This window comes from Chiloscyllium plagiosum, chromosome 5 (genome assembly GCF_004010195.1).
Source record: "Chiloscyllium plagiosum isolate BGI_BamShark_2017 chromosome 5, ASM401019v2, whole genome shotgun sequence".
NCBI classification, from domain to species: domain Eukaryota; kingdom Metazoa; phylum Chordata; class Chondrichthyes; order Orectolobiformes; family Hemiscylliidae; genus Chiloscyllium; species Chiloscyllium plagiosum.
The window spans coordinates 47,302,177-47,319,507 of record NC_057714.1 but is presented as its reverse complement, the minus strand read 5'-3'; the positions used below and the strand labels follow the sequence as shown (position 1 = coordinate 47,319,507).

The following is a 17,331-nucleotide window of genomic DNA, read 5'->3' as shown; positions in this document are numbered from 1 at the left end:
GAAGGGGCGAAGGCACCTCAATTGTTACTCCTGGGTCCTGAAACTTGCCTCACTTGATGTCACACCTACCTGTTGAACTTGGTGTGAGGGATGTGACCACCTTCTGCAGCAAAATGTCCAGGTAACTTTGCCCTTCGCTGACGTAGTGGAATGTCTGTAACTGAAATTCCGGCTTTGCAACTCCACTCCAAAGTTTTCCCTTCAATATGGATGTGTTTGTTTTGGATTATGTTGGTGTCCAGCAACTTGTACATATTTCAGCAGCAACACATCACCCATTCTATCATCGCTATTGTATTTGACTTTGTTACTTGAGATTCTCTGCCCTTTACACTTTACTGCAATGATATTTCATTTTTATAAACTAAAAAACAAAAAACTCCACAAGGGAAATCCAATTCTTGAGCAGTTTAAAGAAATGAGAAAACAAAACACTAGAGAATTAAACATAAAAGACTTTACTTTTACTTTAAAGACTAGAAACATTCATCAATCCTACACACCGATCAATTTCTTTACCGGTGCATACATCATGTTGTGGTTCATGACAACAGTCCGCTGATAGTCTCACTGCAGGCAAGCTTCTTGATCCACATCTTTTACCCTATCCTACTCACCTCTAGCTCTGGAGAGTTTACTTTGTGCAGTAAACACTAGTTAAAGCACCTCTGCCCCACTTTGACCAGAATTTCCACACTAGATCAAATTTCCAACAATATTGTCAGTAACCTACTCAGCCTTTATCTCACTCTGCTGTATCCAACACTGAACAAGCTCCTTACTATTTCAGCTTAACAGTTGTATCTGACTCCTGTTTTTCCCTCTCAAACTGACATCTAAAATTTATCATATTACGGTCACTGTTTCCTGGAGAATCTTTTACTCTGACATCATTTATTAAACTTGCCTCACAATGCATCTCCAAATCTCAAATAGCCTAAAGTAGTAATGTTGTGGCTGATCTACAACATATTGTTCCAAGAAACTGTTCCAAATGCAATCTATGAATTCTTCTCAGGGTTCCTTTATCAATTGACTATTCCAATCCACATGAAGATTATTGTAGTTTTACCTACACTGTGGCTATGACCATTTTGGCAATTTATTAATGCAAACAAATAACTGAAATTGTAGCATAACAGTTCTATTTTATTGTTGTAAATGTAAGTAGATAACTTGAAGGATGTAGCTTCAAAATAATTTTGTTTTAGTAAACTCTTTTTATGATTCAAATTTGTGATCTTACTGTTATATTGCATAATCAATAAGTCTAATACTTTGGGCAATAATGTCAGTGTTATACACTTCAGAAACAACTTGTGTTGATTTGAAAGTAAATCATTTCAAACGCTTGGTGTTGTTAAAGATAATGATGAATTTTATGTTTAAATAGTTAGCTTGTTATAGTAATAAACCAGTTTTTTTATTAATGTCAAAATTACTCAAAAGAAGTTTAAAAAGACTTACATTTATGTAGAACTTTTCACAACTTCACAATTGTCAGCAATTACAATTAATAAATGGGAATGGTGTTAACTTCATTTACAGCCAATGGGGTTTTGGTTACAAATGAGTTGTGCATCTGTAGTACCGCTGAAATAATGTAAACATGACAGCCAATATGAGCACAGCAAAGTCCTACCAATTACAATATTGAATGGCCACATCATCTGTTCTAGTGGTGTTGGTTGAGAGATAAATATTCCTGATCATCCTCCAAATGGTCCCATGAAATCTTTCAGATCCACCTGACAGAATAGGCAGTACCTCAGGTTGATATGCAATCCGAAAAAGGGAAAGCAGTACTCCCTCACTACTGGGTTGTGTTCTTAAGCCTCTGGAACATGTCTTAAGTCTGTAACCTTCTGCCTTGGAGACAAGAGTATTATTACTCAGCTACAGTTGACACTAATTCATTCCTTTTCCTAGCTTCCAGGTCCAGATTAATGATCTTTGGGTAGACATTCTGGGGTTCCTTGCCCAGTGAAAATGTTGCTTCTGAGGGATCAAGATCAAATGCAAGTTCACAAACAATTTTGAAACTTTACTATTCACATCCAATAACAAAGCAACCTTCTAGATTTCAATGTTGGGTGATGCTCCAACTGCAGCAAAGCAATCATCTAACATAACTCAGTTCAAACTGCTGCCATTGTCAGAACGGTTAATGTGCTGTTTAAATCTTCTGTAGAGGCTTGTCAATGCAAAACTCATTTGTGCAAAGTGGCAGGATAGCTTTAGGGCATCATTGCACTAATACCTCATGGTAGGGATTGACTTTTCAATCAATGCATTCAGTGATATCATTACATACCTCTTGGACAGGTGGGACTTGAACCCAGGTGTCCTGGCAGAGAAGTAGGGACATTACTACTGTGCCAGAATAATGATCAGTTCTTAGGGCTGTGTTTTAAGTCTCACCAGATTTAAATGTTTTGATGATGGCCTTCCCTCTATAATTAAGGTCACAAATGGGGACAGTTTCCAATGATTGCACAATGTTCAGCTCCAATTGTGATTCCTCAAACACTGAAGCAGTCCATGTCTGTATGTAGTAGGGTTGAGGAGAATCCAAAGGGATTCTATATATACATTAAGGACAAAAGGGTAACAAGAAGAGAATAGGACCCCTCAAAGATTAGCAAAGCAGCCTATGTTTGCAACTGCAGGAGGTGGAGGAGATAGTAAATTAGTATTTTGCATCAGTGTTTACTGTGGAGAAGGACATGGAAGATATAGAATGTGGGAAAATAGATAGTGACACCTTGAAAAATGTCCATATCACAGAGGAGGTTCTGGATGGCTTAAACGTATAAAGGTGGATAAATCCCAGGACCTGATCAGGTGTACCCTAGAATTCTGTGGGAAGCTAGGGAAGTGATTGCTGGGCCCCTTGCTAAGATATTTGTATCATCGATAGTCACAGGTGAGGTGTCAGAAGACTGGAGGTTAGCTAACATGATGCCACTATTTAAGAAAGGTGGTAAAGAAGAGCCAGGGAACTATAGACTGATGAGCCTGATATCAGTGGTGGGTAAGTTTTGGAGGGAATCCGGAGGAACAGGATTTACATGTATTTGGAAAGGCAAGAACTGGTTAGGGTTAGTTAACATGGCTTTGTGTGTGGGAATCATGTGCTGACAGTTTAGTCTGACCTAAGTTCAATCTAATCCGAATTTAAAAGATAAACCTGACATTAATCTTTTATTGAACTATAAATTCTACACAAAAACAGAAATTACTGGAAAGGGCTTAGTATGTCTGATAGAATATGTGGAAAGAAATCAGAGTTAATGTTTTGGGTTCTGTGACCCTTCCTCAGTACTGGAACATCTCAAAACTGTTCTGAAGGGTCACTGAACCTAAAACATCAACTCTTATGTATCTCCACAGATGCTGCTAGACCTGCTGAGCCTTTCCAGCAATTTCTGCTTTTGTTACTGATGTCCAGCATCTGCAGTTCTTACAAGATTCTGTAAATACTACAGTCAGGCCCTCTTGTGGCAGATTGGTAGTGTTCCTACTCCTAGGCTAGGAGGCCTGGGTTCAAGACCTACCTGCTCCAAAGGTATATAATAACAACCTTAAATAGGTTGATTAGAAAAGCAGGTCTCATGTTAAAAGATACAATTAAATGGGTTTCAGTTTAGAAGATTTGTCAATATCGGAGTCAATGATGAAGGGGTACCATTGTAAAGGAATACAGCGCTTCATAAACAATTTTTTAAAATTATTACTCAAAACTTACTGTGGTATGGAAATTTTCAATGCATTTTGGTATTATTACCATGTCTATTTATACAGTTTGAAATATACTTTTTTTCAGTTTGAAATACAAGGCCATAAATGTGAAGGCTTTGAGAGAATACTTTATATTGACAGGATCTCTCTCTTGGAGCATTTTGGCATTAGGCCAGTAAAGGAAGAATTTGGTAAATATTTGAAAAGTTGAACTTCTCAAATTCTTGTGGAGAATGTTACATACAAACATTTCATTAGAAAATTAGGTTGAGATAGATGAAGTGTCCAGTATCATCTTTGCTGAAAGCATTACATTGAGAAACAAAAGAGCATTAAGAGAAAACTAAAAGATTTAGTTCTGAGCTGAGGATTTGTTTCTTCTGTCAGACCTTTTGAAGTATCTGAGACAATCACAATTTAAATGTCGTTTCCTGTATCTTACACTATAAGTTTATTACCAAATTCTTCTCATATTTTTCTCACTATATTTTTCCCACTTTATTACCAAATTTTTCTCATATTCTTGATCTCTCCCCATCACACTGAAAGAGATTAAACTTAGTTTTCCCATCATTGTATCGGTCTTCCAACATTAGTGTTATTTTAATTACATTGCCAAACACTACTGCAGAAATCAGAAACAATTTTATTGATGAGTCTGTGAACTTGCTTCAGCCCTATTAAACTGTTTTCTTAAAAAACAAGATTTTTTGTGTGATGGAATTACATTGTTCTCAGCAATCATGAAACACGGCATGGATGGGTTGGACCGAAGGGTCTGTCTCCATGCTGTACATCTCTATGACTCTATGTCAGTTTTGAATTGCAGTAAAGTAGGTCAATAAAAATACTCTGTCTTTTGGGTTCAATCACAAAACTAAATAATAACAAAACATAACTTTATCATTCGGTTTTGGAGACTCGTGTAAACAGTACACTCTGTATTTTACTTCATATCCCAGAGATTGTAAATTGTCCTCTGATTATGTAGTTAAAGAATTAATAGAAAATAGAAGATCTGAGGCAGCTAATGCTGATAACTACCCTTCTAATGGACAGCAAATCGAATTATTCACTTTTCATTTTATTTTAGCACACAGTTTAGAAATTAGTAAAGTTTCAAGCTATGATACATAATGAATATGAAATGCAGGAAAATAAATTTTCACATTGTTAAAAATATGTTAAATGCAAAGATTTGTGAGAAATATTAATGTGAAATAATTAAATTGTCTTCAATTTGATTCCGGTTTGGGATGTACTGTTTCAATATTATTGCAATATACTTATATAACACATTGGAGATCTAATGAAAACAATATCTATAATTATAACTGTGCAAAAACATTAGAATTATCACAGTGTACTCCTGGAACCAAGGCAGTTTGTTTATTTCCAGAGAATATTTGAGCCTAATAACTTTTAATTTGCATGAACATGGCAATAGAGCACTTTTTAACCTCTTGGCAATCTCAGTCATTTATAGAAGAACCAAAAACACTCTGGTGTGGAAATCTTCAAAAGTGGCCTGACAAATTGATAAACCTATTAAATGACTATGAGATTCTGGGTTTTATAAATGTTGGTAGATTGTGAAAGCAAAAAAATGATGCTAAAGCTGTATAATTCATGTGTTAGGCATAAGTGGATACATTGGACCTCATTTTAATTTATTCAAAGCCCACCGACTTGCACAAGTTAAAATGGGTCACATTGCGTCCAATTCTGGACACCATTCTTTCAGAAAGATGCCAAGGCCTTGGAAAAGGCGCCAAGATTTACTGGAATTGTATCAGGATAAGAGTCTTCTGTTTAGTGAAAAGACTACAGAAGTTGGAATGTTCTCCTACAGCATAGAAGGTTTTGGGGGTATTAAATACAGGTTCTTACATTCCAAGACAATCCAGGTTTTTAATAGGTTAAATAAGGACCAATTGTTTTCACTGGCAGGGGAGTTAACAGCTAGAAGACACAAATATTAGCAAAGCATTAGTGTTCAGGAAAATAGTTGTGGAGTATGGAGTAAAATGGCTGAAAGTTCAATGAATAGTTGTGGAGATTAGAAAGAGGTATCAAAAGATAGCTAATATTGAAAAAAACAATTGATAAACATTGACACATTGGACTTAATGAGTTGTACATTTAAAAGTAATGGAACAATGAGAAGTTTGCAGATGAAGACAACAATTTTGTATTCAACTGAGGTTGTAAAGAACTGGACTTAATACATAATACTATCATCAAACGAGTAACTTATTTAGAGTCATACAGCATGGAAACAGACCCTTCAGCCCAATCAATCCATGCTCAACATAATCCCAAACTAAACTAGTCCTACCTGCCTGCTCCTGGCCCATATCCCTCCAAATCTTTCCTATTCATGTACTTATCTAAATGTATTTTAAACATTGTAATTGTACCCACATCCTAGAGTTGAGAATGGCAGATTAGCAAGCATTTTATAATGGATAAAATATTAATGACATTTCCCAAGAAACATTCAGTCCTTGATGGAAAGGCAAACAAGAAAACTTGATTATTTCCCGGGCATGTTTATTTAATGTAGTAAAATTTCTTCTACATTGGTCAGTGTCCCCAGTCACTCCTAAATTTAATTCCTTATTGTCTGAAGGATGTTATCATCTTCTGGGTTTCCAAGAACCTTGTAAAATGCAGATACAAAATAAACATGATAAATAATTAGAAATCTGATAAATATACCAGTAGACGTATAGACAAAAGAAGAATGTGAATCAGGAAATGGATGGCATCTTAACTTCAGGTGATTTCAGATCCCCTATTTCATCATTTTCACAGAGAAATACAACATGCTCCAACATAATTAATGTGGCCCTCTTTTCTTACAGTGTTGGTAAAATGTTTCAACATAATTTCATATTAACAAGCAAAACAGTAATTTAAATAGATTCTGACATATGGTAAGAATAACTACAACTTTAATTTTTTTTCTGTCTTCCAGCAATAATGATTTGAATTCAATGCACTACACTTATGAGCATTCAAAGAGGAGACAACATAGACAATTGAAAGATTATTGTTTGATAGTGCTGTTATATATACTCTGTTCAATGATAGTAAAGTTATCTGTTATTTATAAATCTGAAGACTTGTAAATGATGGGATCTGTCCATGACAATATTTTATGAATGATGCATTGTATCATTAGTAAGTGCTGTTCTTCAGATTGTTTGCATTAATAGAAAGCATACCTTTTAAAAGCGTAAGTGTTGGGAAATCCGTTTCCCTCACTGCTTATAGAATGATGTCCTATATGTTAGAGATTTCCAGGAATGTTGCAAAATCCAGACATAAAAACAGATGGAATAAGAAATAATAATACAAACAAATTTCCAAACTGATACATGAAAATTTAGAGAGAAACACAATGTGTATCAGGCAATTGAGAGCAACGTTACTTCGGGCAATATCAGATCCCTGAAAAAAACCTGCTCCATCAACTTGAACAGTCTCCTCTTTAATGCGACCTTTTATTGCAATGTTTCAACTGAAGGTTACGCTAACCAGGAAAATACTATTTTTAATTACAGTTAATAATTACTATTTTGTTAAAAATAAAGAAGTTTCTCACTTTGAGACAGGGGAAGAGGAAAAGGCATCTTTGAGTCTGCTTCATCATTCATTAAATCACACCTGCTTTAGCTCCATATCCTTGATTTAATTACCTGATTAAAAAAAGAAATGTATAGACATCAGCCTTGAAAATAAACTGTTCTTGAATCCACAATGTTTTAAGGGAAAGAATTCCAGATTTCACTAACCATTGTGTGAAAGTGTTATTCCAAATTTAAGATGATGTCAGTGTAGTTTTGATTCTCTTGTTGGAGGGAATAGTTTCTTGAAATAAGCCTTACCGAATCAATTTAAAAACTTAAAGATCTTGATGCAATTATATCGCAGTCCTTTTTACTCAAAGGAATACAAGCCAAGTTTGTGCAAACTGTCCTCCTAACTTAACTCTTTAAATCCCTACATAATTAGAGTCAGAGTCATAGAGATATACAGCATGGAAACAGACCCTTTGGTCCAACTCGTCCATGCCGACCAGATATCCCAACCTAATCTAGTCCTATTTGCCAGCACTTAGCCCATATCCCTCTAAACCCTTCCTATTCATATACCCATCCAGATATCTTTTAAATGCTGTAATTGTACCGGCCTTCACCTTTTCCTATGGCAACTCAATCCATACACACACCACCCTCAGCGTGAAAATGTTGCCCCTTAGGTCCCTTTTATATCTTTCCCCTCTTACCCTGAACCTATGGGGTGGCATGGTGGCTCAGTGGTTAGCACTGCTGCCTCACAGAGCCAGGGACCCAGGTTTGATTCCAGCTTTGGGCGACTGTCTGTGTGGAGTTTGCACATTCTCCCTGTGTCTGAGAGGCTTTCCTTCCCCAGTCTAAAGATGTGCAGGTCAGGTGAACTGGCCATTCTACTTTGCCCATAGTGTTAGGTGCATTAGTCAGAGGGAAATGGGTCTGGGTTGGTTACTCTTCAGAGGGTTGATGTGGACTTGTTGGGCTGAAGGGCCTGTTTCCACACTGTAGGGAATCTAATCTATACCCTCTAGTTCTGCACTGCCCCACCCCAGGGAAAAGACAGTGTCTATTTATCCTATCCATGCCCCTCATGATTTTACAAACCTCTATAAGATCACTCCTTAGTCTCCTAAGTATCTGACACTCAAGGGAAAACAGCCTCAGCCTATTCAGCCTCTCCCTATAGCTCAAATTCTTCAACTCTGGCAACATCCTTGTAAATCTTTTCTGAACCCTTTCAAGTTTCACAACATCCTTCCCATAGGAAGGAGACCAGAATTGCACACAATATTCCAAAGTGGCCTAACCAATGTCCTGTATAACTGCAACATGACCTCCCAATACCTATACTCAATGCTCTGACCAAAAAAGGAAAGCATACCAAATCCCTTCTTCACTATCCTATTTACCTGCAACTCTACTTTCAAGGAGCTATGATCCTGCACTCCAAGGTCTCTTTGTTTAGTAACATTCCCTTGGACCTTACCATTAAGTTTATACGTCCTGCTCTGATTTGCTTTTCCAAAATGCAGCACCTCACACTTATCTAAATTAAACTGCATCTGCCACTCCTCAGCCCATTGGCCCATCTGATCAAGATCTCGTTGTAATCTGAGGTAACCTTCTTCGCTGTCTACTACATCTCCAATTTTGGTGTCATCTGCAAACTTACTATTTATATCTCCTATGTTCACATCCAAATCATTTATATAAATGACGTAAAGAAGTGGACCCAGCACCGATCCTTGTGACATACCACCGGTCACAGGCTTCCTGTCTGAAAAGTAACCCTCCACCACCACCCTCTGTCTTCCACCTTCCAGCCAGTTCTGTATCCAAATGGCTAGTATTCCATGAGATCTAACCTTGCTAACCAGTCTCCCATGAGGAACCTTATTGAATCCCTTACTGAAGTCCATATAGATCACCTCTACTACTCTGCCGCCATCAATCCTCTTTGTTACTTCTTCAAAGAACTCAAACAAGTTCATGAGACATGATCTCCCACACACAAAGCCATGCTGACTAACCCTAATCAGTCCTTGCCTTTTCAAATACATGTAGATCCTGTCCCTCAGGATTCCGTCCAACAACTTGCCTGCCAGGGTGATTGGTCTATAGTTCCCTGGCTTTTTCTTATCACCTATCTTAAAAAGTGCCACCATATTAGCCACCCTCCAGCCTTCCGGCACCTTACCTGTGACCACTGATGATGCAAATATCGCAGCAAGAGGCCCAGCAATCACTTCCCTAGCTTCCCACAGAGTGCTAGGGTACACCTGATCAGGTCTGGGGATTTATCTACTTTTATGCATTTCAAGATATCCAGCATCTCATCCTCTGTAATATGGGCATTTTTCAAGATGTCACCATCTATTTCCCTATCTCCGAGAGCTCCACACATTGGCTGCCTTGGTGATCTTTGAGGGGTCCTAATCTCTCCTTAGTTACCCTTTTGTCCCTAATATATTTATAAAAACCCTTTGGATTCTCCTTAATCCTATTTGTCAAAGCTATCTCATGTCCCATTTCTGCACTCCTGATTTCCCTCTTAAGTATACTCCTACTGCTTTTATACTCTTCTAACTCTTCTATACTCTATTTCTCCTGTCTATAATTGTCATAGGCATCCTTTTTCTTAACCAAAACCTCAATTTCTCTCATCAAGCAGCATTCCCTACACCTACCAACCTTTCCTCTCACCCTAACAGGAATATCCTGTCTCTGGACTCTCATTATCTCATTTCTGAAGGCTTCCCATTTTCCAGTCGTCGCTTTACCTGTGAACATCTGCTCCCAATCAGCTTTTGAAAGTTCCTGCCTAATACCTTCAAAATTAGCCTTTCTCCAATTTAGAACTTCAACTTTTAGATCTGGTCTATCCTTTTCCATCGCTATTTTAAAACTAATAGAATTATGATCGCTGGCCCCAAAGTGCTCCCCCACTGACACCTCACCTGTCCTGCCTTATTTCCCAAGAATACGTCAAGTTTTGCACCTTCTCCCGGTATCTACATACACTTATTGAAGTAGAACATTTTCTTGTACACACTTAACAAATTCCTCTCCATCTAAATCCTTAACTCTATGGCAGTCCCAGTGTATGTTTGGAAAGTTAAAATCCCCTACCATAATGACCCTATTATTCTTACAGATAACTGAGATCTCCTTACAAGTTTGTTTCTCAGTTTCCTGCTGACTATTAGGGGGTCTATAATACAATCTCAATAAGGTGATCATCCCTTTGTAATTTCTCAGTTCCACCCAAATAACTTTCCTGAATGTATTCCCAGGAATATCTTCCCTAAGTAATACAGCAGTAATACTATTCCTTATCAAAAACTCCCCCTCCTCTCTTGCCTCCCTTTCTATCTTTCTTATAGCATTTGTATCCTGGAACATTAAGCTGCCAGTCCTGTCCATCCCTGAGCCACATTTGTGTAATGCTATGATGTTCCATTCCCATGTTCCTAACCATGCCCTGAGTTCATCTGTCTTCCCTGTTAAGTCTCTTGCATTGAAATAAATGCAGTTTATGGGCAGCAAGGTGGCGCAGTGGTCAGCACTGCTGCCTCACAGCACTAGACACCCGGGTTCAATTCCCGCCTTAGGCGACTGTTTGGAGTTCGCACATTCTGCATGGGTTTACTCTGGTTTCCTCCCACAGTCCAAAAATGTGCAGGTTAGGTGAATTGGCCATGCTAAATTGCCCGTAGTGTTAGGTGTCTGCGTGGGTTGCTCTTCGGAGGGTCAGTGTGGACTTGGTGGGCCGAAGGGCCTGTTTCCACACTCTAAGTAATCTAATCCTAATTGATCAGTCCTACTTTGTTCTGTCCTGCCCTGACTGTTTGAATCACTCCCTTTTCCAACTGTACCAACTATCTCTTTTCCTCACTACCTCCCTGGGTCCGTCCCCAACCTTACTAGTTTAAATCTTCCCAAGCAGCTCTAGCAAATCTCTCTGCCAGGATATTAGTCTCCTTCCAATTTAGGTGCAATACATCCTTCTTGTACAGGTCACTTCTACCTCAGAAGAGATCCCAATGATCCAAAAATGTGAACCCTTCTCCCATGCACCAACTCCTCAGCTATGCATTCATCTGCTCTATCCTCCTATTCCTACCCTCACTAGGTCATAGGACTGGGAATAATTCAGATATTACTCCCCTTGAGGACCTCCTTTTTAAATTCCTGCCTAACTTTCTATACTCTCCCTTCAGAATCTCAACCTTTTCCCTTCCTATATCATTGGTTCTAATGTGTACAATGACCTCCTGCTGGTCCCTCTCCCCTTTGAGAACATTCTGCACCATTTCTGAGACATCCTTGATCATGGCACTAGGGAGGCAACACACTGTTCTGATTTTTCACTGCTGGCTGCAGAAATGTCTGTCTAAGCATCTGACTAGAGAGTCCCCAATCACAATCGATCGCTTGGAACCCAAAATACCCCTCATTGTATTAGAGCCTGTCTCGATACTAGAAACTTGGCTGTTCATGCTATGTTACCCTGAGAGTCCATCACCCCCTACATTTTCCAAAACAGTATACTTGTTTGAAATGGGGATAGCCACAGAAAATTCCTGCACTATCTGCCTACCCCTCCTATCTTTCTTGGAGTTAACCCATCTAGCTGACTCTATCTGTGAATTTTCTCACTTCCTATAACTGCCATCTATCACACCCCCAGCTCTTGTAAATTCCTCATTGCCTCTAACTGTCCCTCCAATTGATCCATGTGATCTGATAAGATTCGCAACCAAACACTTTTACTGCAGACACAATCATCAGTAACAGTAAACTCCCACATCTAACAGGAAGAGCATATTACTCTACTAAAGGCCATATTTACTCCTTCACAATCTACAGACCCAGAAAATAGCACCGTCTTTTTGCCCTAACAAACAGTGTTCCAGGCTAACTCAGTAGTTATGGTTTATGTTTTTTAAAATTTAATCAAGAGACAGATTTCAATACAACATATAATCAAGCAAGAACCCACTCTATTCAGTACTGCAGACTTTCAGCAAGGTTACACATTAAAAACTATGCACATATCTGTTCCTGTGCTGGTTCCTCCAAGGTCAGCTGTGAATTTCGCTGTTTGTTAGTTTTTCCTAGATGCTCTCCGGTGTCCAGGGATACATGAACTCAAACAGCAAAGGCAGTAACTGTGCAGATTCACTGCTGTGTCAGGTTTCTTTCTCTCTTTCCCTTTCTTTCTTTCTTTGTCTGTCTTTCTTCCCTTTAAAATGTCATTGTTTTGACGTTTTTTCCCTCTCAAAGTTTCAAAACAATGCAACAGCATCTGATGAACCTGCACTGTGTTCCAATTCTTCAAAGACCAATATATTTTTTCTGAGTTGAACTGAAAACTGAATGTAGTACTTTAGTACTTTGGATGGGGTCAATGTTTCAATGCAACTAAAGCATAACTTCATCTTATTTTTTGCAAGTGAGGCATTTGCAATTAGGCCAATATCCCATTAGTTTTTTTTCATTTCTTTTTATACCTTATAAATTTTAAGGAGTTGTGCATTTGAACTCCAAAATCTTTTCACTCCTCCACATCTTCTGCCTGTCTTGAAAATATTTTGATTTTTCCTTCTCGGTTTAATATGGGTGATTTATACATTTCCACATTATACTCCATTTGCTTTTGCCATAAGTCAATCTGCCAATGTCCCTTTTAAAACTGCCTTCTCCCATTTTTCTGTAAATTTAGATTTTTAACTTTGCATTCATTCATCCAAATCATTTCTAAATATTGTGGCACGTTGAGGCTCCGGAACAAAATCAACGGGAAGACAATTTGCCACATCTTGCCAATCAGAATACCTCCCTTTATCTCACTCTCATCCTGTCTTATAGCTAAGTTATAAACCAAGACAACATGTACCTCTAACTCTGTCCACTCATTTTTTGTTAATTTTGTTTTGTGAAATCATATTTAGTGTTTTCTCTAAGTACAAATGGATAATGTTTGTAGATACTTTGCTTATCTTATTAGTGACATCCTCAAAGAATTAAACTGGATTAACCAGACATGACTTATACTTGACAAAGCCATGCTGACTCAATAGTCAGTTCGCATTTATCCAAACGTTCTGGGCTGAGTGACAAATGTTGACAGTTTTCCCACAATGAACATCAAACACATATAAATAAATTGTGTCTACCTGTGCTAAATAATGATTTGAATATTAAACTAAACCATACCTTCTCAAGCCAGTGTTCAGAATCACAAATCAACCTTGACCTTCACCTTGAGGATCTTATTTAAGGTTTCTAGGCATGCTGCAAACTCCAGATATAAAAACAAATGGAAAGAATAGCAATTAATATTAACACACTTCCTCACTGATTAATAATGGATGTTTTGAAAGAAAATGAATGTGAATTAGATCATGGATTGCATCTTAACTTCAAATCATTTTAGATTCCCTGAATCATAATTTTCACAAGGAAACAAAATTTGCTCCTTTATATTTAACATGGTTCTCCTTAATGTAATTGCTATTGAAATAGTTCATTATTTGTCGATTTATAATACCAAAGAATTGTAAATTATGAGATTATATCTAAGAAAAAGTTTTATTCAATACTTTGTATTATCAGAATGAATAAATTAAATTATACTTCTAAGAACATTGAATGTTGGGCAATCGTTGTTCTTTTGTTTGTGAGGTCATATCCCATTGTGCTCATGGTTTTCAATGGATGCTATAAAATCCACATATAAAACCGTATGAATTAAGAATGATTTAATTCATTGCCAAATTGCCAAGTATTCTAATTGAAGCTTGGAGAGAAGCAGCTGTAAATCAGAAAACTGATGGCACTTTTACTTTAGATACATGGTTGTATAATGTTTCTCGGATGCTATAGGGATGTTTCATTAAAGCTCATAGATGAATAGTTGTAATTTCAGATCCCTGAGATCATTTTCAGAGAAATAAAATCAAATCAACTTTAACACTTTTGTTTGATGTGGCTGCCACTAAAATTTTCAAATTAACTTTATACTAACATGGGAAATAAACATTTTAAATGCTACCTATGTACAATATTCTGACTCATATCTGGCTCCATTCAATCACCCTTATTTGGTTCATTTCCTGGTTCAGTGATGTCTCCAATTTAAAATTTTCATCCACAATTTCAAATCCCTTCATTGTTTCACGCTCCATATTTTTGTAACTTCCTCCAGTACTACAACCTTTCAAGAACTCTGTGTTTCTTCATATCAAAACTTTTGCGCAACACCTATTTTCTTCAGCCCATCATTAATGACTGTGCCTTTAGCTAAAGATCTGGAATTACCTTCCCAAATCTCTCTATATGTCCCCCCTCTAATTCCTTAATTTTCCTTGTTAGACCAAGTTTTTGGATCCTTTCTGCTTATTTTCTTACATGGCCTGGTGTCAAATTTACATATACCATGCTCCAATAAAGCACCCTGAAATAATTCCACAGAGGACGGTATTCCATCACCCTTTCCTTACGTGTGCATAGTACTTGTCCGACTTCCTCAGAGCCAGCCCTCAGAGTGAGCAGAACCTTGGAAACCCTGTTTATAGCTGTCAGCCAGGGCTCCCTGATTGGATCAAGTTAACAGCCGCAATCAGGGAACCCGTATTCTATGAGGTCCACCTGGCTGACCTTTGTTACAATCACTACACACCCATTTTACAATTTTAAAGATGTGACATATATTTAAGTTGCCTTTGCTATTATATCGAGTGTAGTTTTCTCCAATCAATATTTTTACAGTTCCAGGTGTATTAACAAAATGTGAGTTCAACTGTGCTACATAATTGTTGACTTCAGATTCTGTTTTGGTGAAAAAGCAATGCAAGAATAACATCTTCAACAGAACATTATACTTTGAGAAAATGGTGAAGTTAATATAATGATAACATTGTAAATTTATGTATATATCCAAAGAACTGTAAATTGTTGAATGGATTATAAGGAATATTATTAATGATATGTAATATCATTTGTACCATTGTAGCAAGAGTGGTCATAAACAGTGTGTATCATAAAGGATGAGAATTGAGAATCTGATGAGAGTGGGGAGTTTTCTGGCAAGTTGTGACTAAGTAATCTCCAACTGAAATGTAGTTTAACCTCTCAAAATTAATTTACAGTTTTGAGAACTGAAAATAATGTAAAACTAGGCAAAACTTAACTGAGAGTGCCCACCACTGGCTCCCAACATTCAATTAGCAATAACTGATTGTCTGACTGGGAACTAATTACTGTGCGCAGATAACTGATGGAATTCTGGAAAATTGGGTGTGGCTTGAAAAGATGTTGACAAATAAACTGTAATTGTTGATGTGCAGTGTGGTCATATACAGTGGACTGAATGTTATTTGAAATTGGCTAACAGTCAGTTCATGGAGGATTTTGCTCGATGAGGACTGTTGAGTTTTCTCATTTATCACCCTAAACTCCCACACAAAGTACTCACCATGCCCCCATGGCACCCTACTAGCCCAAATCTCCCATTTGCTGTAGGCCACTTGCTACTACTAGGAAATTCCAAGATCCCTGGCCCCAGTGCTATTTAAAAGGCTATTTTGCACTTGCTCAATCACTGGCCATCTACAGCTTCCCAGCATACTACATGACATTTGCTTTGGACATGGTAAATAAGTGCAAATTGGTGTGACATTTTGCAGACAGGGACCTTGAGATCCTGTGGATGGGGTAATGCAGCGAAGGACATTCCTCTCCCCTCAGGATCAGCAGAGGAGGCTATGCCACCATTCCTTGTCAGTCCACATGCCACGGTCACAGAGGTTTCAACTATCCGAAGGAATATGCAGCAATGTCATAGAAAGATCAATTTCCATCTCCGCCATGCCAGGATAAATGCCACCATCTTTCTCTGCCACTTCATGCTCACTTTATCTTTGGTACTGCACCTCCCTGAGTGCTGACGAACCGTGCTTGTACCCTTGGATTAATATTGGATGAAACCCTTGACTGACCATACAGGAAACCCACCTCCTCTGACTGACAGCAGCCCTCCCAGACTTGACTGAGGACTACTCCACTTTGACTTGGAGACACGACCATTTGATTGATGCATATACAATGTATTTGCTATGTAGGCTGCTGGTATATGCTTTAGGTGTGACATTGAGATAGGACAATATCGGACACCTAAAAGTCCAATCCCTAGATTGATGACACGCTCTCTGGCTTTCAGTCCATGCTGAACAGAAAGGCAACACATGAACCCTCCTGGGAGCAGATACGGCGGAGGCGGAGGAATTGGGAATAATGGAGATGGAGAGGTCCATGAGTGATGACCGACTTGACACTGACATTTTTTACAAACCCACCGACTCCCACAGCTACCTGGATTACACCTCTTCCCACCCTATCTCTTGCAAAAATGCCATCCCGTATTCCCAATTCCTCCGCCGTATCTGCTCCCAGGAGGACCAGTTCCACCATAGAACACACCAGCTGGCCTCCTTCTTTAGAGACCACAATTTCCCTTTCCACGTGGTTATAGATGCCCTCCAACGCATCTCGTCCACATCCCGCACCTCCGCCCTCAGAACCCGGGTTCTGAGGGCGGCACGGTGGCACAGTGGTTAGCACTGCTGCCTCACAGCGCCAGAGACCCGGGTTCAATTCCCGACTCAGGCGACTGACTGTGTGGAGTTTGCACGTTCTCCCCGTGTCTGCGTGGGTTTCCTCCGGGTGCTCCGGTTTCCTCCCACAGTCCAAAGATGTGCAGGGTCAGGTGAATTGGCCACGCTAAATTGCCCATAGTGTTAGGTTAAAGGGGTAAATGTAGGGGTAGGGGTAGGGGTATGGGTGGGTTGCGCTTCGGCGGGTCAGTGTGGACTTGTTGGGCCGAAGGGCCTGTTTCCACACTGTAAGTAATCCACACTGTAATCCAACCCACCCCTCCAACCATAACAAGGACAGAACGCCTCTGGTGCTCACCTTCCACCCTACAAACCTCCGCATAAACCAAATC

General features: G+C 38.7%; 1 protein-coding gene, 1 long non-coding RNA gene and 1 other non-coding gene across 4 annotated transcripts in view; 1 reads left to right on the top strand and 2 right to left on the bottom strand.

Moving 5' to 3' along the window:
* The window catches only part of sema5a (sema domain, seven thrombospondin repeats (type 1 and type 1-like), transmembrane domain (TM) and short cytoplasmic domain, (semaphorin) 5A), a 293,417-nt gene that overhangs the window by 65,269 nt on the left and 210,817 nt on the right, over positions 1-17,331 (top strand). The window lies entirely within an intron of this gene.
* Positions 6,173-17,331, bottom strand: part of LOC122549857 — a 14,478-nt gene continuing 3,319 nt past the window's right edge. Inside the window, exons 3-6 of one of the 2 annotated variants that reach the window (XR_006311682.1) lie at positions 13,542-13,626; positions 7,352-7,445; positions 6,972-7,029; positions 6,173-6,403 (exon numbers count right to left, since the gene is read on the bottom strand). This is a non-coding gene — a long non-coding RNA (uncharacterized LOC122549857). The remainder of the gene's footprint in view (positions 6,404-6,971; positions 7,030-7,351; positions 7,446-13,541; positions 13,627-17,331) is intronic. The other variant, XR_006311681.1, reaches the window with a different exon arrangement.
* Positions 6,489-6,557, bottom strand: LOC122550399. Its single transcript, XR_006311846.1, has one exon. It is a non-coding gene; the product is annotated as a small nucleolar RNA SNORD123 (small nucleolar RNA).